Source organism: Ochotona princeps, chromosome 2 (genome assembly GCF_030435755.1).
Source record: "Ochotona princeps isolate mOchPri1 chromosome 2, mOchPri1.hap1, whole genome shotgun sequence".
NCBI lineage: Eukaryota > Metazoa > Chordata > Mammalia > Lagomorpha > Ochotonidae > Ochotona > Ochotona princeps.
In genome coordinates, this window is record NC_080833.1 from 94,176,554 (window position 1) to 94,195,804 (window position 19,251).

Below are 19,251 nucleotides of genomic sequence, written 5' to 3' on the forward strand. Positions count from 1 at the left end.
GGTGTACAGCAGCTGGCTCTGTGTATAAACTAAAATTGAAATGTCAATGAAGTAGTCACAGGATGTGGTTAAGAACTTGCATTGTTTTAACATATTGGTTACTCAATATCATGTCAATTAATTCCATAATGTTGTAAATTGTTGTTGATGTTGTGCTGGGGCTTTCAACTGATCAGAATGATATTCTGTCAGCTCTACCTTCAGACCAGAGATGGTCTCCCCAAGAAACTGTTGAATTTACCTGGACAATAAGATGCTGGACTCTATGCTTGGTATACACATGCAATGAAAGAATCTCAATTTAAACTGTAATACTACAACAAGGTGGAGGAATCCACCATGGGGGCAGGGCACGGGGAGGGGTTGGGGGAATCCCAGAGCCTATGAAACTGTGTCACATAATGCAACATAATTAATTTAAAAAAACCTGTTCCTCATTCATTTGGAAGGCAGAACGAGATCTTACACTCATTGACTCACTCCTCATAGGCTCACAAGAGCTGTGGCTAGAGCAAACCAAAGTCAGGAGCCAAGAACTCTATCTTAACCTCTTACATGAGTGATGGGGATGTAATTACTCAAGACATTACCTGCTGCTGCCCAACATGCACATTAGTAAAAAGCTGGATTAGAAGTGGAGATTATTTTCCTATTTGAAAAAAATGTCCTCGAGGAGAAGATTAACAGAGAATGAGAAACATGGAGAGCTAGATCTCCACTGGTTCATCCCCTAAAATACTGCAGTGGTCAGTGTGGAGCCAAAGCCAGGGGGCTGGAGCTCCATCCTGAATATATCACCTGAAATCTCCAAAGAGTCCTCAACAATTCACTTTGACATCAATGCATCAATTGCAAAAAAGAAAGGCATCAGGATCATTAATTTAAATCAATTAGTAATGTAACACAATAACTTACATGAAGTCTTCAATCAGACAATCTGTACTTGAATTCTGGCTCCACACTTACAGAGTACATGACCTCTGGAAAATTAAAGGCATACCCTAGCTTGACTGAAGGGGCTGCACCATAGAATCAATATAAACACAGAAAAAGTCCCATCAGCTCAACAACAGTCAAAAAAAAAAAAAATAAATAAATAAAACCAAAATAGAAAACTGAGGTGTCAGGAGGAGGCCCCTGGGGCAGGGGCACGGGGAACCACACTCAAATTCAGGGTATTGCTGTTGCTACGAGTTCCAGGACAGTGATTGTCCTGTGGGAGCCACCATTTGTCACGCGGCTGGGGGAACCTTACTTCTTCTGGGGTGTGCTCAGCTTCTACATGCCTTGGATCTTGTCCAGCAGGCCAGAGATGAAGGCGTCCGTGGGTTTGTAACAGTCAAACAGCAGCTCTTTGACCCTGGCAGCCCAGGGTCGTCACTCTCCATGTCCAGGAGCTCATCCACATGGATCTCCAGCTCAGGGATTTCCTCTTCCTGGCAGTCGTAAAGGTGGGTGAGCTGTTCCAGGATCCACTCCTCCAGGTTGAACCTCAGGGCTTTACGGTTGTACTTGACCTTGACTTTTCCTTGGCTCCTCACAGGGCCCTTGTTGTCTGTGCTGCCTAGGCCATAGTTCACCACCCTAGGGGGGCTCTGGAAGCACATGCAGGCCCTGGGCTGCTGCTGCATGGCCCCGTGGCTGGAGCCGCCAACACTGCACCCTAGCAGGGACGCTGTCCACCATGGTGGTGGCCAGGGCCACTTGCCAGTGCTGGGCCCCTCTCTGCACGCCGCATCCACCTCCAGGTCGCCCACTGGTTGACTCCTGGACACTGGCTCTGGGTGATAGCTTGCTGGCTTGGCTCCATGGCCTGGGCAGATGCGGGTGTGCCCTAGGGCAGCTGCACCATGCATAGCCCCAGGCCTGGCCTCAATGACCTAGTATTTTTTTTTTAATTTTTATTGAAAAGTCAGATATAAAGAGAGGAGGAGAGACAGAGAGGAAGATCTTTCATCCAATGATTCATTCCCCAAGTGACTGCAACGGGCGGTGCTGTGCCTATTCCAAGCCAGAAGCCAGGAACTTCCTCCAGGTCTCCCACACGTGGGTACAGGGCCCCAAGACTTTGAGCCATCCGACTATTTTCCCAGGCCACAGGCAGGGAGCTGGATGGGAAGCGGGGCTGCTGGGATTAGAACCGGTGCCCATATGGGAGCCTGCCATTTCCAAGGCGAGGACTTTAGCCAAGATTCTTTCATTGCATGCATATACCAAGCATAGAGTCCAGCATCTTATTGTCCAGGCAAATCCTGTGACTACTTCATTGACATTTCAATTTTAGTTTATACACAGAGCCAGCTGCTATACACCTTAAAATGGCTATAGGGTACTATTCAGCTGTCTCATGTCTATTTTCTTTTCTTTTCTTTTTTTTTTTTAGAGTCTTACATTTTAATCTGCTGTGTTGAAGTCACATTTTGAAAGCTAAGAAACAGAATCAACCCAAGGAAATTCAGCCACTGTTCAAGTTGACCGAGCCTGGCCAGTGTTCATAGAAAGGCATCGTAACAGTTAGCAAGAGGGAGCAGTCCTAAACTGAAACCACTGATGCCCGTTCTCCTAAGGCAACAGCCAAATGCCCACTCCACAAAGGCAAGAAATGCAAACACTCTGATGTATAAAGGACATAATGACCCCAATTCTACGCTGGGGAACCGAACCAGAGCCGATCAAAAAGGGTGAACAGATACAGATAAAATGCTTACATTCTAAAGCTTACTGTGGTCTAAAACACTGCTAGCTGCTGTTTCTAAGCAAGCAAGCAGAAGATATTACAAATTGACCCACACAGAAAGAAGAAATATGTGCAGGGGATCAGATCTTCAGATCTTTCCAAAATAAATTACGTAGGAATGAGAAATCAGACCTACTTCATTCTTCCATTTGCTACAAGGACAAACTGGCAACGAAGACTACTGCAAAGAAAACTCAGAAAAGAGTGGGTGACGACCTTCTGCACCCTATAACGGCCTCCTCACTGCCAGTTAACATCACTCTTGTTCCATGACATGTATCCACGTGGAAAAACTTGTGAGAGCTTCTGCCAGGGCCAGGAGATTAAATAAAAGAGAGCATGTCCTAATTAGCTACTTGTGAGCCCCGCTGGCATTTATGGAACAGCCTCGTGGAATGCAGCCACTGGTTGTTAAACATCTGCGAGCTGCAGAAGGCCTTCTCTATCTGCCAGTTTCAGCTCAGCATCTCACAGCTGGGTGCAGTGCCGCTGGTGACTCCCCTCGGGACTCAGGTGGGTGCTAGTCATCAAAGCCTGGAATGTCATCGTAGGAGTAGCCACGGTAGCCTTTGGATGCATAGTTCCTGGCAGGAACACCAGGATGCCGATGATCAGCATGGGGACGGCTCGGTCTGCCCCCCCCAACCCCTTGATGATGTAGCCTGCCAGCAGGAGAGAGCCGATGATGAGAAAGGCGCTGATCAGGAATAGCACGTTGGCGAGCGCGATGGCCTTGTTCGGAATCTTCGGAGGGCTTTTCTTAAACTGGAGGTCAATGTAGCCATCGTCTGTGCTGGAGAGTAGCGACTACTTCACCTTACTGCTGGGGATTCCAGTAGCCAGGTTAGTGCGAGAGGGCATCATCACACGCGGCCGTGGTGATGGCCAGAAACAGACCCGAGGAGAAGCCAACGGCGCTGGAGCCGGGGCGGGGGCTCCCGGGGGGCTCCCAAAGGAGACCAGGCGAGGGCACGGGCAGCTTCCCGAGGGTACGGGCCACTCGCCTCACCGGAGCTCTGCGCCCTGCCAGCATGGTGCGGCCGCGCCCAGCCAACCTCATGTCTATTTTTATTTTAGCATCTAGCAGTTTATAGTGTAGAAGCATAATTTTGCTGAACTTGGCAGATTTTAGGATAGTCTAAACTGGGTTATAACTCTAACAAGGCATATGTCAACAATTGAGGTGCAGAACAATATTAGGAGGGGTGTGCAGAGAAATCTTCAATACCCTAGTGAGGAGTAACTAATCTTTGTGTCCTGCCTAGTAAGGTATATGTGGTATATTGCTCTGCTGTTGTGCAGAAGTCATTTAGTTAAGTGCAACTTCACTTGTTTCTTGCTTTTCTTGTCTATGTTTTGGTGTCTTAACCAGAAAAGCCCTGCCTATGACAATAATTTGAATCATGCCCACAATATTTTCTTGTAATATCTTCACAGTTTGAAGTCCTACATTTAGATATTTGGTACATTTCGAGTTAATTTTTGCATAGGCTGAAGGTGGGAGTGTGTCACTTTAACAAGCAAATGCATGCAGACGTGAGGTTTCCTAGTATAACTTACTCATGAGAATATCTCTTATTCAGGAAATATAGTTAGCTCCGAAGTTAAGTTGATCATAAATTAAGTACATGGCTTAATCTATGAGTTCTATTCTGTTCCATGTTGTGTATTTCTGTTTAATGACACTGCCATACTGTTTTGGTTATAATAGCTCCAAAGTATGCTTTGAAATTCAAAATAATGATGCCTCCAGCTTTGTTATTTTTGTTCAAGAGTTCTTTGAATAGTCATAGTCTTTGGTGATTCTATATGCATTTTAGGCTTGTTTTATCTGATTTTGTGAAGAATGCTCTTGGTATTTTTGATGTGAATTGCAATGAATTAATAAGTCAGTTTGGGTAATATAAACATTTTAGCAACATTATTTCTTTCCATTTTTGAACACAGGAGGTCTTTCCATCTTTCTCCCTTGGTCAATTTCTTTTGTTATAAAACAAGGGCTTATTTATTTGAAGGTCAGAGTGACAGACAAAGAGATCTTTCATCCACTGGTTCACTCCCCAAATGGCTACAATAGCCAGGGATGAGTGTCACAGAAGTCTGTTCCGGCCAGCAGAGCCAGTAATGTGGACACGGCGAGGATCTGGGGATGAGGCACCGACATGGAGACCAGAGATGGTGGAAGTCTCTCTCAAGGCTCTCTCCAAAGCCTGCCTTTATTGCCTCCTCTCTTGACCTTTCACCTACTTGTTTACTCTTTCCCCCACACCTTCATTAGCAGAATATTGGATACAGCTGAGTTCGATTAGACCAGGTGCTTTCAGCCCCAAGCCCATTCCCTGCAGTGCTCAGCTTAACGAGTGCTAATCAACTTCTTAGCCCATAACAGAAGTCAGGACCCTGGGAATATATTTGGATCTGAAACCTGGGTGTCAGGGGTCGAAGTACTTGGTTCATCTTTTGCTGCTTTCTCAGGGACATTAGCAAGTAGATGTGTGAGAGAGGCTAGGACTCAAATTGGTGCTTTAGTGAGGGATGCCAATATTGTGGGCATCCACAACATTGTTGCACAACAAAACCAGCCAGACTATATTGATTAATTTCTTTTGGAAGCGTTTTGTAATTTTTCTTACATTGCTACTTTATGTGTTTGGTTAAATTTATTCCAAGAGTTTTAATTGTAGTTTTGCGTTTGAAATTGCTCTTATAACTTATTTCTAAGCAATTTTGTTATTGGTGTCCAAAATTGTTGATTTTAATTGACTTTATGGAAATTTTGCTTGATTCGTTTATAAATCATTATGATCTCTTGGAGGAATCTCATCTCTTTATATAGACATGTCATTTACAAACAGATATGTTGTAAACATATCTTCTTTTGCTGTTTACCTGCCTTTATTTTTAATTTTTCATATACTTATATTTACTTTTATGAGAACTACCTGTTTAGCTCCCTTTTCCAATTTTTTACTGGATTTATTTCATAAAAGTTCATTTAAGTTGTATAAAATACAAAAACACAACACAAAAGATGTTGAGATTGTTGAGCTCCTGATATATCCTGGGTACGAATCCTTTATCAGATAAGTAATTACAGATGTTTTCCTCAATTCTATTTTCTTCACTCCTCTGTTGTTTCCTTTGCCATCTCTCTTGTTTTGCGTTTGCTGACATGCTATTGGAATCTTATCCAAGAAATCATTGCTTACAAAAAAAAATCTTGAAATATTCCCCTGTGTTTTCTTCTCATAATTTTATAGTTTCAGGTATTCTGTTTACCTATTTGATCCATCTTGAGTAGATTTTTGAATATGTCAAGAAAAATCTAATATCATTCTTCTATATATGTATGTCCAAGTTTGCCAATACCATTAATTGAAAATACTATTCTTTCTTCAATATATGTTCTTAGATTTTCTTTCAAAAATCAGTTGACTCTGTGTACATGGATTAATTTCTGGGTTCTATATAATGTGTATCTGAATATCAATTTCTGTACCAATACCATGCTGTTTTAGTTACTACAGTTTTGTAGTAGGCTTTGAAATCAGTTATTATGATGCTGCTAGGTTGATTTTTTTCCCATCACATTTTTTTTGGTCATTTTGGTTCTTTTATGGTTCCTTGTAAATTTTAGGCTCATTTTCCTTAATTCTGGAAAGAATGTCACTGTTTTTTCTATAGGGATTGCATAGAATATACAGATTGCATTAGGTGGTATAGATTGAAACTGTATCAATTTTTCATTTGATTACTATTTATTACTTCTTGCCTATTTCACTGTTGGGTTATGATCTTTTATTTATTTTTTTTTTGAACTTTCTATTTAGTGGAGCCAATAAGCTTTTGACTATAATATAATTTAAAATATATAATCTCTAAAGCATAGTAAATGAAATAATAATACTTCTAATTCAATAACAAGGAATGCCATTTCATTTTTTATGTATTTGGTTATTTTTGCTGGTTTTTGTTACAATTTTCACTTTATGTATCATTCACTTTTTGGTTAAAATTTTTCCTAGATATTTAATTTTTTTGTAGCTACTGTGAGTCATGTTCCTTCTATTCATAATTTGCTGAATTTTTATCATGAAGACATGTTGAATTTCACCATATGCTTTTTCTGTATTTATTAAACTTGATTTTTTTGTTCATTTGGCTGATGTGATTGCTAATGATTATTGACTTTCAAAATATTGAACCACCTCTGTATTCCTGAGATAAATGCCTCTTGATTATGACATGCGGTCTGCTTATTGTAGTGCTGCATTCAGTGTGTTTTATTTTGTGGAGATTTTTTGTATCTGTATTTAGCAAGGATACTGGTCTGTAATTTTCATTACATATGGTGACTGTTTAGGTTTAATATCAGAGTAATTCTGGACTTGTAAAAACAGGATTAATAGAATTCTATAATTTTCAATATTTCAGAAATAATTTTAAAAGTATCGGAGGTGATTGTACCTTAAATGTTTTGTATAGTTCAGTTTTAAAGGCATCAGGTCCAAATTTTTCTTTCATGGGAGAGGATTACTTAGTGCTTCAATCTTCTTCCTTCTGTGTACCTGTTTCTAGTTTCCTTATCTTACTGATTTAGTCTTTTTTGTTTGATTTTTTTTTGCTTTTTTATTATATACATTTTATTATTGATAATTTGTACATACAAGATTAGGGTGTGAGTCAAGGGCTAGAGGAAAGTGAGTGAGACCATTGTTTTGACATTCTCTTGTTTCCTTCCTGTATCTAGGGGGGAGGGAGAAGCCACACCCAGACTCCCAACCATCCTTGGGTCCCCAATGTGAGGCATTCTCTGAGGCTCCTGCTCAAGTGGTTTTGATACTTCAGCAGTTCTGTATTGCTGCCAATCTTGCCACTCCAAACAAGATGAAATCTCTCCAGACTGCACTGGCTGACATAGTCCACCTTAGAGTCTGTTTGTCCAGGTATTCACTGCCAACTCTTTGCTTGGGTTGTTGATCGATTTGTTCTGTCCTCTGTCTTCTGTTATGGTGCTAGGTGTCCTCTGAAGGCTCCAGTGTATAGCCATATCATCTATGTGCATCTGGATATGCTGTCCACTGTTCCATTTAAGATACTGAGGAGGCCCAGCTCTGACCATACTCCACGATCAGATCATGGAACCTGCAACGTCCTCCATGGTTGGAGTTCTGAGTCTAGTGGTTCAGTTGTGAGTATTCCCAAAGAAACTTCATCTGAGGTAAACCCAGACCTTATTTTTGTGTGTGCATGCCAGTACAGGTTTGGTACAGTCCATTGCCCAAATCGGCCTATGCACACACTGTTAGTTGAAATTGCTGGGTCAGTTGTCTCCAGCCCTGTCTTCTATACAAATTAATATGTGTTGCAGTCCAGCCTGATATTGCCCACCACACACTCAGCACCCATGTAAACCAGTGGGAGCTAAAGCCTAGTCAGAGTGAGCCACAATAACCCCACCAGGCCAGCCTCCTGCCCTGGTTCCCATGCTTGCCAGTACGTGTAGCAGAGTGATTCAGTCTGTCCCACATCCCACATTCAGCTCTTATACGTGTCAATTGGCATTGAAGCCTAGTTCAATCCAACCTGCCCCACTATCCAGCCCACATATGTGCTGGCAGGTGCCACTCCTGTCTAGCCATGCCTGTCCCAGTCCTGGTTCTCATTCTCACCAGTTGGAATGGCAACCCAAAAGGGAGGTGCCCACTGTTTCCCTACTAGACCCACTCTCACTCCCAGATCTTGCACTCTAGATGATACTGCAGTTTAGCTTGATGGAGATTTCCCCCTGTGCCAGCATCTGCTTGCTGATGCTGTGGCAAAGCCCAACCAATCCTCATCCCCTGGCTTATGCATGTACCAGTAGGTACAGACCACCCAGCCTGGCTTGTCCCCGATCCAGCTTGTATGCAGGCCAACAGGTACAATAGCCCTGCCAGGCCTTGTCTTCCCGCAACCCCAACTCACGCTCTCCAGTGAGAATAGTGGCCCAGCAGGGGAACTCCCTGCAGCCCCCTACCAGTTTTGCCCACTCTCCCCCAGGTGGTAGTTTTATCAACTATGCCACAATGCCTGCCCCTCTATCATCCTAGTTCTTTAGTATAAGCACTCAAAGTTATAAGCTTTAATCCTGATATTGTTTTTTCTGTATCCCACAGACATTTTATGATGTATTTTCACTGTTATTTGTGTGAAAAAAGTATGCATTTTTTAAAATGACCCATTGGTCATTCAGTAGCATGTTATACAATTTCCATTAGTTTTAAAATTCTCTGTCGTTATGTGTTTTATTAATTTTATTCTTTTATGGTCTGTGAAGACACATGATAGGACTTAAGTTGTTAAATTTTTATGGAGACATTGTTTGTGGTCATACATATAATCTTCACTGGAAAATGTCTAGGTGATACACAAACAAATGCCTCCAAATGAATACTGCAGTAGATAAATGCTATTTTAGAATATGTGCAATAAATAGAATGACAAAAAATAAGGAAAATTCTTGAGTAAAGCATTTAAGCTAGCTAACATTTGGAAAGGACAATGGTAATTAACTGCAGTTTGTTAGAGAAAGGCATGTAAAGGACAGGAATTACATAAACAATGAGCATAGAAGTATTAAAGTATAAAGAAATGTTCAACCCAAGTTGTAGGCAGCTGCATGGGTTACCTTGTACCTAGGCAAATGTCACACTTCCAGGAGAAAACCATCTAATAGCTGGCTGACATGTTGTCTTTGGTTCATGCCAATTCTCTGTTAACTGTGCCAGTGTGCCAGTGTAACTGCTTATTTTTCTTGCAGTGCATGACCTAAAAACCCTGACTTCCTGTCCTAAGAAAGGCTGTTTGCAGTGATGTGGTGTCCAGCACAGGTTTGTGCAGGGAGACCCAGGCCTGTACTGGGTCACAGGTGGCTGTTCCCACAGCATGCCATGGAGTTAGGCAAGGGACCTGATGGGCCCTAGGCAAGATTGGCAAGTCACAGATCTGATGCCAGTTTTCTAGGCAGGTCACAAACATGGCATGCCACTGCACCGTCTGAGAGAGGGAATGCCAGGGACCTCACAGGCCATAAGCAGGCTGCACTAATAGCATGCCAATGTGCTGGTCTATGAGTTGACAAGCCAGGAGCATCCCGGGCCCTAAGCAGCTGCATCCATGGTGTGCCACTATGATAGGCCTGTGTTATGAAGGCAGGGACCTTGCAGAGGGCAGCAGTGATGATCTTTGGCTGGCCAGGTGCTTAATGGGTCTAGACAAGGCATGCCCATAGTGCTGTCCCAACACTGCATCAGTCCGGAAGTGGTAAGCCAGGGGTCTGACATAACCTAGGTAGATGAAACCTGTGATATGCCACTGTGCTATCCCAGAAATGTGAGGTCAGGGTTCTGATAGGGATGGGCCCACCAATAGCCTTTGCTTTCACAAGGAAATGTAGGATTTCATGTCTGATTGGTCTCAGATATGAAAGGATCTCAGATCTCAGGGATGAGTGCCCAGAAGTGTGTCCTGGCAGTAGAGTAGACAGAGCATATTGTGTCACCTCTTATGCTGACTCCTGTGCAGGATCATGCCCAGGTGAACACAAAGTAGGAGTCAGCCTGATTTTGTGAACCAGTCAAGGCTCACAAAAATGCCATTTCAAAAGATAAGAGACCAACAACTTCTCAGAGTAATTATGACAATGCAGGGGAGTTAGTTATTGACTCTGGCTGGAATTTCCCCAGCTCATGAGATGGACACATTAGAAGAGATATAGAGAGATTTCTAAATCTGGGACATGCAAGGTCTCCACCCCAAATCAGCATTAAGTAAATATAGAAGTTGTGATGAATTTTTGTTCTGCAACAACCTTTAAGAATAGTGAGCATGGACCTGGCACCTTGGCCTAGCGGCTAAATTCAACTTGAATGTTCTGGAATTCCATATGGACACTGGTTCTAATCCTGGCAGCCTCACTCCCTATCCAGCTCATTGCTTGTGGCTGGGATAGCAGTCAAGGATGGCCCAAAGCCTTGGGACCCTGCACCCCAGTAGGAGCCGTGGAAGAGGATCTGGGCTCCTGGCTTCGGATCAGTGCAGCATCGGCCATTGCAGTCACTTGGGAAGTGAATCATCAGACAGAAGATATTTCTCTTTGTCTCTCCTCTCTCTCTCTCTCTCTCTCTCTATATATATATATATATATATATATATGACTTTGCAATAAAAATAAATAAATCTTTAAAAAAGAATAGGGATCATAAATCTCTCTAAGGGGGAATGAAGTGGGCCAGTCAGGTAGGTAACTCAGAATCATGAATTGGAAGCCATACCTTCCCACCTTATATAATACTGTCTGCCTTCCAGTTAGTCAAATGACCAGTTCCCCAGGATGTACTCCCCCACACCTAGGACTTGGGGGTGGTATCATATAGTCACTTTTCGTTTTAAAGTTAATTGTCTGTAGCATTTTAGTACCGCAACAAAAAATGACTCATTCAGTGTTAAAGATGATTTTTAAAGAGTGTTTAAGTTTAAAATTTTTTATTAACATAAGGAGTATGTCTCATAGATTTCATGAATATAGTATATTTTTGATTTCCCTAGCACTTTTAAAGATTTTACAACATTGTATTATTACAAAGATAACAAATTTCATGTATATCTTAGATACAATTCTAATAAGATAACAATATCTCTCACCTATAGTCCCTCTATATCCTCCCTTTCATTTATACTTTAGCTTTTGCAATAACATACTTTTAGTTTACTTTCTAATTACAATCTTAATGCACTTGTTAAACAACTGAAAAGTAGAAAAGCAACTGCACTGTTCTACAAGAATCTAGGTAAAGGCTAAAAACAATAACATCTTAAGATGTCAATTTCATTCTTAACCCACTGTTTATTTATATTCCATATTAACTACTACATTGCAGAGGAAAACAAAATATGTATCTTTTGGAGACTGGCTTATATCACTAGACATAATAGTTTCCAGTTGCATCTGTTTTGTTATGAAATATAAGATCTTATTCATTTTTATGATTGAATAGTATTCCATCATTTCTTTGTACCAGATGTCCTTTTTTGCAGTTATCAGCTGATGGATATCAGGTTTGATACCATTTATTATTCACTATGAATTGGGCTTCTATAAAAAATAGGAATACAGGACCCAGCGGCGTGACCTAGGGGCTAAAGTCCTCGCCTTGAACGCCCCGGGATCCCATATGGGCGCCGGTTCTAATCCCGGCAGCTCCACTTCCCATCCAGCTCCCTGCTTGTGGCCTGGGAAGGCAGGAGAGGACAGGCCAAAGCTTTGGGACCCTGCACCCGCGTGGGAGACCCGGAAGAGGTTCCTGGTTCCCGGCATCGGATCGGCGCGCACCGGCCTGTTGCGGCTCACTTGGGAAGTGAATCATTGGACGGAAGATCTTCCCCTCTGTCTCTCCTCCTCTCTGTATATCTGACTTTGTAATAAAAAAATAAATATATCTTTTTTAAAAAGGAATACAAATAACTAATTTGCTAATTTCATTTCCTTTGGGTAAATTCCTAGGAGCTGCATGATTGGATCCTATGGTAGATCTCTGAGACATCTCCACATACTGCCTTCCATAGTCATTGTGTTAGTTTACATTCGATTTGGGTACCTTTTCCCCCACATTCTCATCAACATTTGTTATTTTTAACTTTTGGATGATAGCTGTTCTAATGGGGGTGACGTAAGCTCACATGATTTTTATTTTCTTTTCCCCTGAGACCAGTAGAATTGAGCACTTTTTCATGTGTCGGTTAGACATTTGAAAAATGTCTATTCATGTCCTTTTTCATTTTCCTTTTTATTTTCATTCATATAAAGAGAACTGATTTCATGCATTTCATAGGTACAGATCTAAGATGATGTTCATACTTTCTCTATTCCATCTCAAACCCCTCCTTCCTGCCTGCCTTTGTTGTTTTCTTTAATTTTTACAAAGATATAATTTCAATCCCATGTATAACCATGGTCTTAATTCAGTACTGAACATGATAGTCAGCAATCAGTAAGTAGGGAGACCCAGTTGCATCGGAGTATAAACAGACCCTCAAATCAATAATCATATCACAATGCATCCATTTAATTCATGTACTTTTGTATTCTATAGGAACCGCCACCTATAAAAGAAAACATGATATTGGTCTTCTGGGGAATGGCTTATTTCAATAACCATAATGGTTTCCAGATGCAACCATTTTGGTACAAAATACATAATTTCACTCTTTTATGGCATAGTAGTATTCCACAGTGTATGTACACCACATTTCCTTCCTTCAGTCACCAGCTGATGGACTTCTGGGTTGATTCCCAGCTGATGGACTTCTGGGTTAGCTATTGTGAACTAAACTGCAATAAGCCTGAGAGTATAGGTAATTTCAATATGCTGATTTCATTTCATTTGGGTAAATTCCCAGGTGTGGGATGGTTGGGTCACACCGTAGATCTATTTTTGCATATAAAGAATCTTAGTTTTGTTTTTCTTAATGGTTGTACTAATTCACATGCTCACCAACATTACCTTTCCCCCTACAGTTTTACTAGCATTTATTGTCTTTTTATTTTTGAATGCTAAGGTGAGTTGAAACCTAATTGTGGTTTTTATTTGCATTTCCTGACGGCTGGTAGGACTAACTTTTTTCATGTGTCTTTTGGCCATTTGTATTTTGTCCTTTGGAAATTGCTTGTTCATATCCTTTGCACATTTCTTAATTGAATTGTTTAATTTTTTGTTAAGTTTCTTGAACTCTTCAGATACTCTTGGTATTAATCTTTTATAGTTGCACAGTTTGCAAATAGTTTTTACTTTTCTGCTGATTGTCTCTTCATTTTGTTGAGTGTCTCCTTTGCTGTGCTGAAGCTTCTTAGCTTGTAACAATTTCTCTGCAGTATTTTTCAGTTTATCAATTGTACATATTTTTTGCATGGTTATGAACAGGTGCACATCTGGGATCCTGGTGCATGAAAGGAGACGATTTAGCCACTAGGCTATGATGCCTGGCCCTGCCAGTTTATTTCTAAAGTCTCATTTCTGTCCTACTAGTCCATAGGTCAGCTCATATATCAATATCATGCTGTTTTAGTTATTGTAGTTACATAATATATTTAAAATTCAGATACTGTAACTCCTCTAATTTATTTTTCACTCAAAATTACCATGGCTATTGGGGTCGTTCATCATTCACACAAATTTTAGCAGTGTTTTTCCTAGTTCTAGGAAAAGAAGTCACCGCAATTTTGATAGGCATTGCATTAAATCTAAAAGCAGGTTTTAGTAATCTGCACATTTTAATGTGTCAATATTTTAAATGCATGAACAAAGGAAAGCTTCCAATTTCTTTGTACCCTCTTTAAGTTTTTTCATCTGTAATAATTTTCTTAGTAGAGATTGTTCACTCCATTGATTATATTTATTACTGGATATTTTATTTTTTATAATCACTTGAATAGGATTTCATTGCTAAAATGACAAGACCAAACTACCACCTATCCATATTAACATTGAATGTAAATGTCTTAAGCTCATCAATCAAACACCATAGATCAGAGGACTGGATCAAAAAACATAACCCATCTATCTACTGCTTACAGGAGATACATCTCACCAACAAAGATCAAAGGAAACTGAAAGTGAAAGGAGGGAAAAAGATTCTAAGTAAATGGTAAGGAAAAATGTGCAGGTATAGCCATTCTATATATCAGATAATATAGATTTTGATATGAAAACATTAAGAGATGAAGAATGACACCACATAATAATCAAAGGATCCATTGAGCAAAATCACTATAATATATATAATATACTATATATATTATATATACTTAATATATTATAATATGATATAATATTATTATATTATTATAATCTATTATATTATATTAATTACATAATTTCACTATATATATTTCATCATTATGTTATATTATATATTATAATATAATATTATCATATATTAATATAATATAATATTATATTATAATATTATATATTATAATATAACATATAATATATAATATATATATTATGTGCAGGTATATATATATTATGTGCATATATATAATATATCATATTATATATATAATATATTATATTATATATATATAGGCATATAGCCAAGGAATCTAGCTATGTGAAATAAATGTTAATGGACTTAAAGGGAGAAATAGGCTCCAATACAACAATAGTGAGGGGGCCTTAATACCATATTAACATCAATGGACAGACAGACGAGACTGAAACTCAGCAAGGAAGCAACAGAACTCATCGAAACTCTAGAGCAAATGTACTTAGTTGATATCTACTGAACCTTTCATCAACACATGGGACCTTCTCCAGAACTGGCCATGTTAAAACCCTCAAAACAAGCCTCAGCAATTTTTTTAAAAAATTGAAATTATACATGCATTTTCCACACCATTATGGAGTGAAGCTAGAGACCAAGAAGTCAGAATACCCAGGAAGATTTGCAAGCACATCAAGACTGAATACTAAATGAGCAATAAATTAGAGAGGAAATAAAGGGGAAAATTAAAAATTGCTTAAACAAATAAAGGCATCAACACAACATATCAAAACTTATGGGACACAATCATGGCAGTGTTAAGAGGAAAATTCATCTCAATCAATGCTTATGTTAAGAAACTAGAAAAGCACCAAGTAAATGAGCTAACCTTACATCCAAAGAAACCAGCAAAGCAATCCCAAGATCAGTAGAAAAAAAGAAATCATCAAAATGATGGAGGAAATAAACCAAATGGAGACCAAAGTAACTATACACAAGATCAATGAATCAAAGAGCTGGTTCTTTGAGGAAAATATTAATAATATTATTAATAATAATAATGAACCTCCACGCTAGCCCAAATAATCAAAAAAGGAGGGAGAAGATATGCGTCAACAGCATCAGAGAATGGAAATATAACAACAGGTACCTTGGACATACAGAGAATTATTAGAAACTATTGCAAGCAACTATATGTGATCAAATCAGAAGACCTGAAAGAGATGGATAGATTTTTGGACACATATAACCCACCAGAATTGAATTAATAAGTAATTAAAAATCTAAATAGATGTATAACATCAACTGAAATTGAATTGTTAATTAAAGCCCTACCAACAAAGATAAGTCCTGGACCAATTGTCTTCACAGCTGAATTCTACCACATGTTTTAAGATGAACTTACCCCAGTCCTCCACAAACTTTTCCAAACAGTAGAAAGGGAGACAACCCTTCCAAACCCTTTCTATGAAGCCAATATCACCTTAATACTGAAGACAAATAGAGAGACAACAGAAAAAGAGAACTATAGACCAATATCCTTGATGAACATACATGCAAAGATCCTCAGCAAAATACCAGCCAGCATGATCCAACAGCATATCAGGCAGATCATTTAGCTGGACCAGGTGAGATTCATCCCAGGCATGCAGGGATGGTTCAACATCCACAAATCAATAAATGTGATACATCACATTAATAAAATGAAAAATAAAAACCATATGATCATCTCAATAGATGCAGAGAAGGCATTTGATAAAATCCAACGTCACTTCATGCTGAAAAACCCTAAATAAGATAGGTGAGAAGGAGCATTCTATAACACAAAACAACTTACAAAAAACTCAGTGACAGCATCATATTAAATAGGAAAAGATTGGAAGCCTTTCCGCTAAAATCTGGAACTGGACAGGGATTTCCACTGTCATCATTACTCTTCAATATACTATTGGAAGTCCTTGCTGGAACTATTAGGCAAGAAAAAGGAATTAAATAAATCCAAATTGGAAATGATGAAGTAAATTTTCTCTTTGCAAACAACATGATTCTGTACATAGAACCAAAAAAAAACTCAATCAAGAGACTATTGGAACTCATAAGAGACTTTGGCAGGGTAACAGGATGCAGAATTAATGGCACTACTATACAGAAATAATTTCATGGTTGAGAAAAAAATTGTAAGTACAGTCTCCTTTAAAATAGCAGAGAGGAATCCTAATACCTAGGAGTTAAGCTAACTAAATATGTGAAAGACCTCTATGATGAAAACTATAAAACATTAAAGAAAGTAACAGAAGACAACATTGAAAAATGGAGAAACTTAACATGTTCCTGGATTGGCAGGATCAACATTATCAAAATGACCATATTACCAAAAATAACATAGAGATTCAACACAATCCCAATCAAAATTCCAAAAAAATTCCTCTCAGAAATAGAAAAGAAGATACAAAAGTTCATCTGGAAACACAAAAAAACATGAATTGCCAAGGCTATCCTGAAAAATAAAAATCAGGCTGAAGGAATCAATTCCACACCTCAAGACTTACTACGGAGCCAGTGGTCTTCAAAACAGTCATGTACTGGTACAGAAACAGAGATCAATGGAACAGAACAGAAACATCAGAAGGGAGCCCACACGTGTATAGCCAACTAATATTTGACAAGGAAACTGAAAACAATCCAGGGGAAAAGCCTGGTCTATTCAACAAATGCTGTTGGGACAACTGGATAGCAGCTTGAAAAATTAAGAAGCAAGACCTGCATCTTTCACATTACACAAAAAACCAGCTCTAAATGGTTCAAGGACCTAAATTTACACACAGAAACCATCAAACTATTAAAAGAAAGCATATGAATCACTCACCCAGAAATAGGAGTGAGAAAAAAACTTAGAAAATATGCCCAAAGCAGAGGAAGTCAAAGACCAAAATAAACAGCTGGGACTGCATCAAACTAAAAAGCTTCTAAATAGAAAAAAAAAAAAACTTGTAAAAAAAAAAAAGACAGGCAAAGGAAATGAACAGATATTTTTCAAAGAAAAGATTGAAACAGCTAACAGGCATATGAAAAGATGCTCAGGCTCCCTAGTCATCAGGGAGCTATAAATGAAAACTAACTCCACTGAGATTCACCTGCAATCAGAACTCTACTAACAACACCTGCTGGCATGGATGTAAGGAGAAAGGTACCCTCCTTAACTGCTGGTGGGACCGTAGGCTGGTACAATCACTGTGGAAATCAGTATGGAGAATGCTTAGAGAATTGCAACTAAACCTGCAATATGATACAGCTATCCTGCTCATAGGAATATGCCAAAAGGAAATGAAAATTGTATATGAGAAGGGGATCTGTAATCCTATATTTATAGCAGCACAATCTACAATAACAAAGACATAGAAACAATCCAGATGACTGTCCAAAGAGGAGTGGTTAAAGAAACTTTGATACATCTACTTCATGGAATATTACTCAGCCATTAAAAAGAATGAAATTATACCATTTGCAACTAGATGGTCCCAACTAGAAACTATAATGCTCAGTGAAATAAGTCAATCCCAAAAGGACAAATAGTTTTCTCATATAAGTAAATCATCATTTAAATTGTATGTTCAATATCATTTTTCATGCTGTTTTTTGCTGCATCCCATGTGTTTTGATGTTTTTTACTTCATTTTCATTTCTTACAAATACTTCTTTTTCTCTTGTTGAATTCATTGCTGTCTCATGGATTGAACAGTGGCATCTTTTTACCCAAGAGACTTGTGTTTTCTTTTTGTCACCCATGCATTGGTTGTTCAGTGGTGCATTTTTGTCGACTCCATGCTACTATAATTTTGTTATTTCTGCAGTTGTTGTTCTTGTTTTAATGGCATACCTATTGTTGACCTTACTCCATGGAATCTCATTTTAGGGAATGTATAGTGATAGAGTAATAGAGACTACCATATCCAGATGTGGGGATACAATACAATATGCATCCTTACTTACAAATCAAAGATGGACTGCCAATGAAACTATTGGGCATATGTAGACAATGGGATGCTGGACTGTCTGACATTGTTTGTGCCAGTAATATAAGGGCATGCTTAAATACAGACTGACAGAATTATAACTACTTCTGAGGGACTATACTATTGTAATAATATGGGAAAAATCAGTTGTGGGGTGGGAATTTGGGGGGGTGGCAGTGAATCCCAGATTCTACGGAGTTGTACCATAAAATTCAAAAATCAAAATAAGAATTCAAAAACACCCACTCCTACAGAACAATGTACTTGGCAGTGAAAACTTGGACAGCCCTCCTCCAATCCACTTCTACCAGTATCACAACCAGTATTAGAAGATGACTTCAGCAGCCAATGGCACTGGTGATAATGTTTGAGTGAGAACCTTGTGGGCCATGTGAAATTTAAGTTCTATGTAGGTTGCTAACAGAGGTGTATCCTGAACTGCTATACCACAGCTAAACACTACTCAGAGCTCCCTAGCCCAACCTAGCACATGCAACTGAATCCTGAAGGGTCAGACACTCCACTAAGGCACAGAGGCACATTTAAAGACTAAAGTGGTCCAAGGAGGAAACCAACATGTGTTTTCACAAAGGCCTAAAAAATTAATGTAAAAATAAAATAAACATGAATAAGAATATATAACTTTTCATATGTGTGTTAGGAATTCCTGAAGCTGGGGAAAGCAAGAACAGATTA

General features: G+C 39.1%; 2 pseudogenes; both read right to left on the reverse strand.

Annotated features, from left to right (window-relative positions):
* Positions 1-1,251: 1,251 nt before the first annotated feature.
* Positions 1,252-1,686, reverse strand: LOC101528623 (protein phosphatase 1 regulatory subunit 14B-like; annotated as a pseudogene).
* A 1,534-nt stretch (positions 1,687-3,220) lies between these two features.
* LOC101518856 (transmembrane protein 230-like) lies at positions 3,221-3,680 on the reverse strand (annotated as a pseudogene).
* Positions 3,681-19,251: the final 15,571 nt, after the last annotated feature.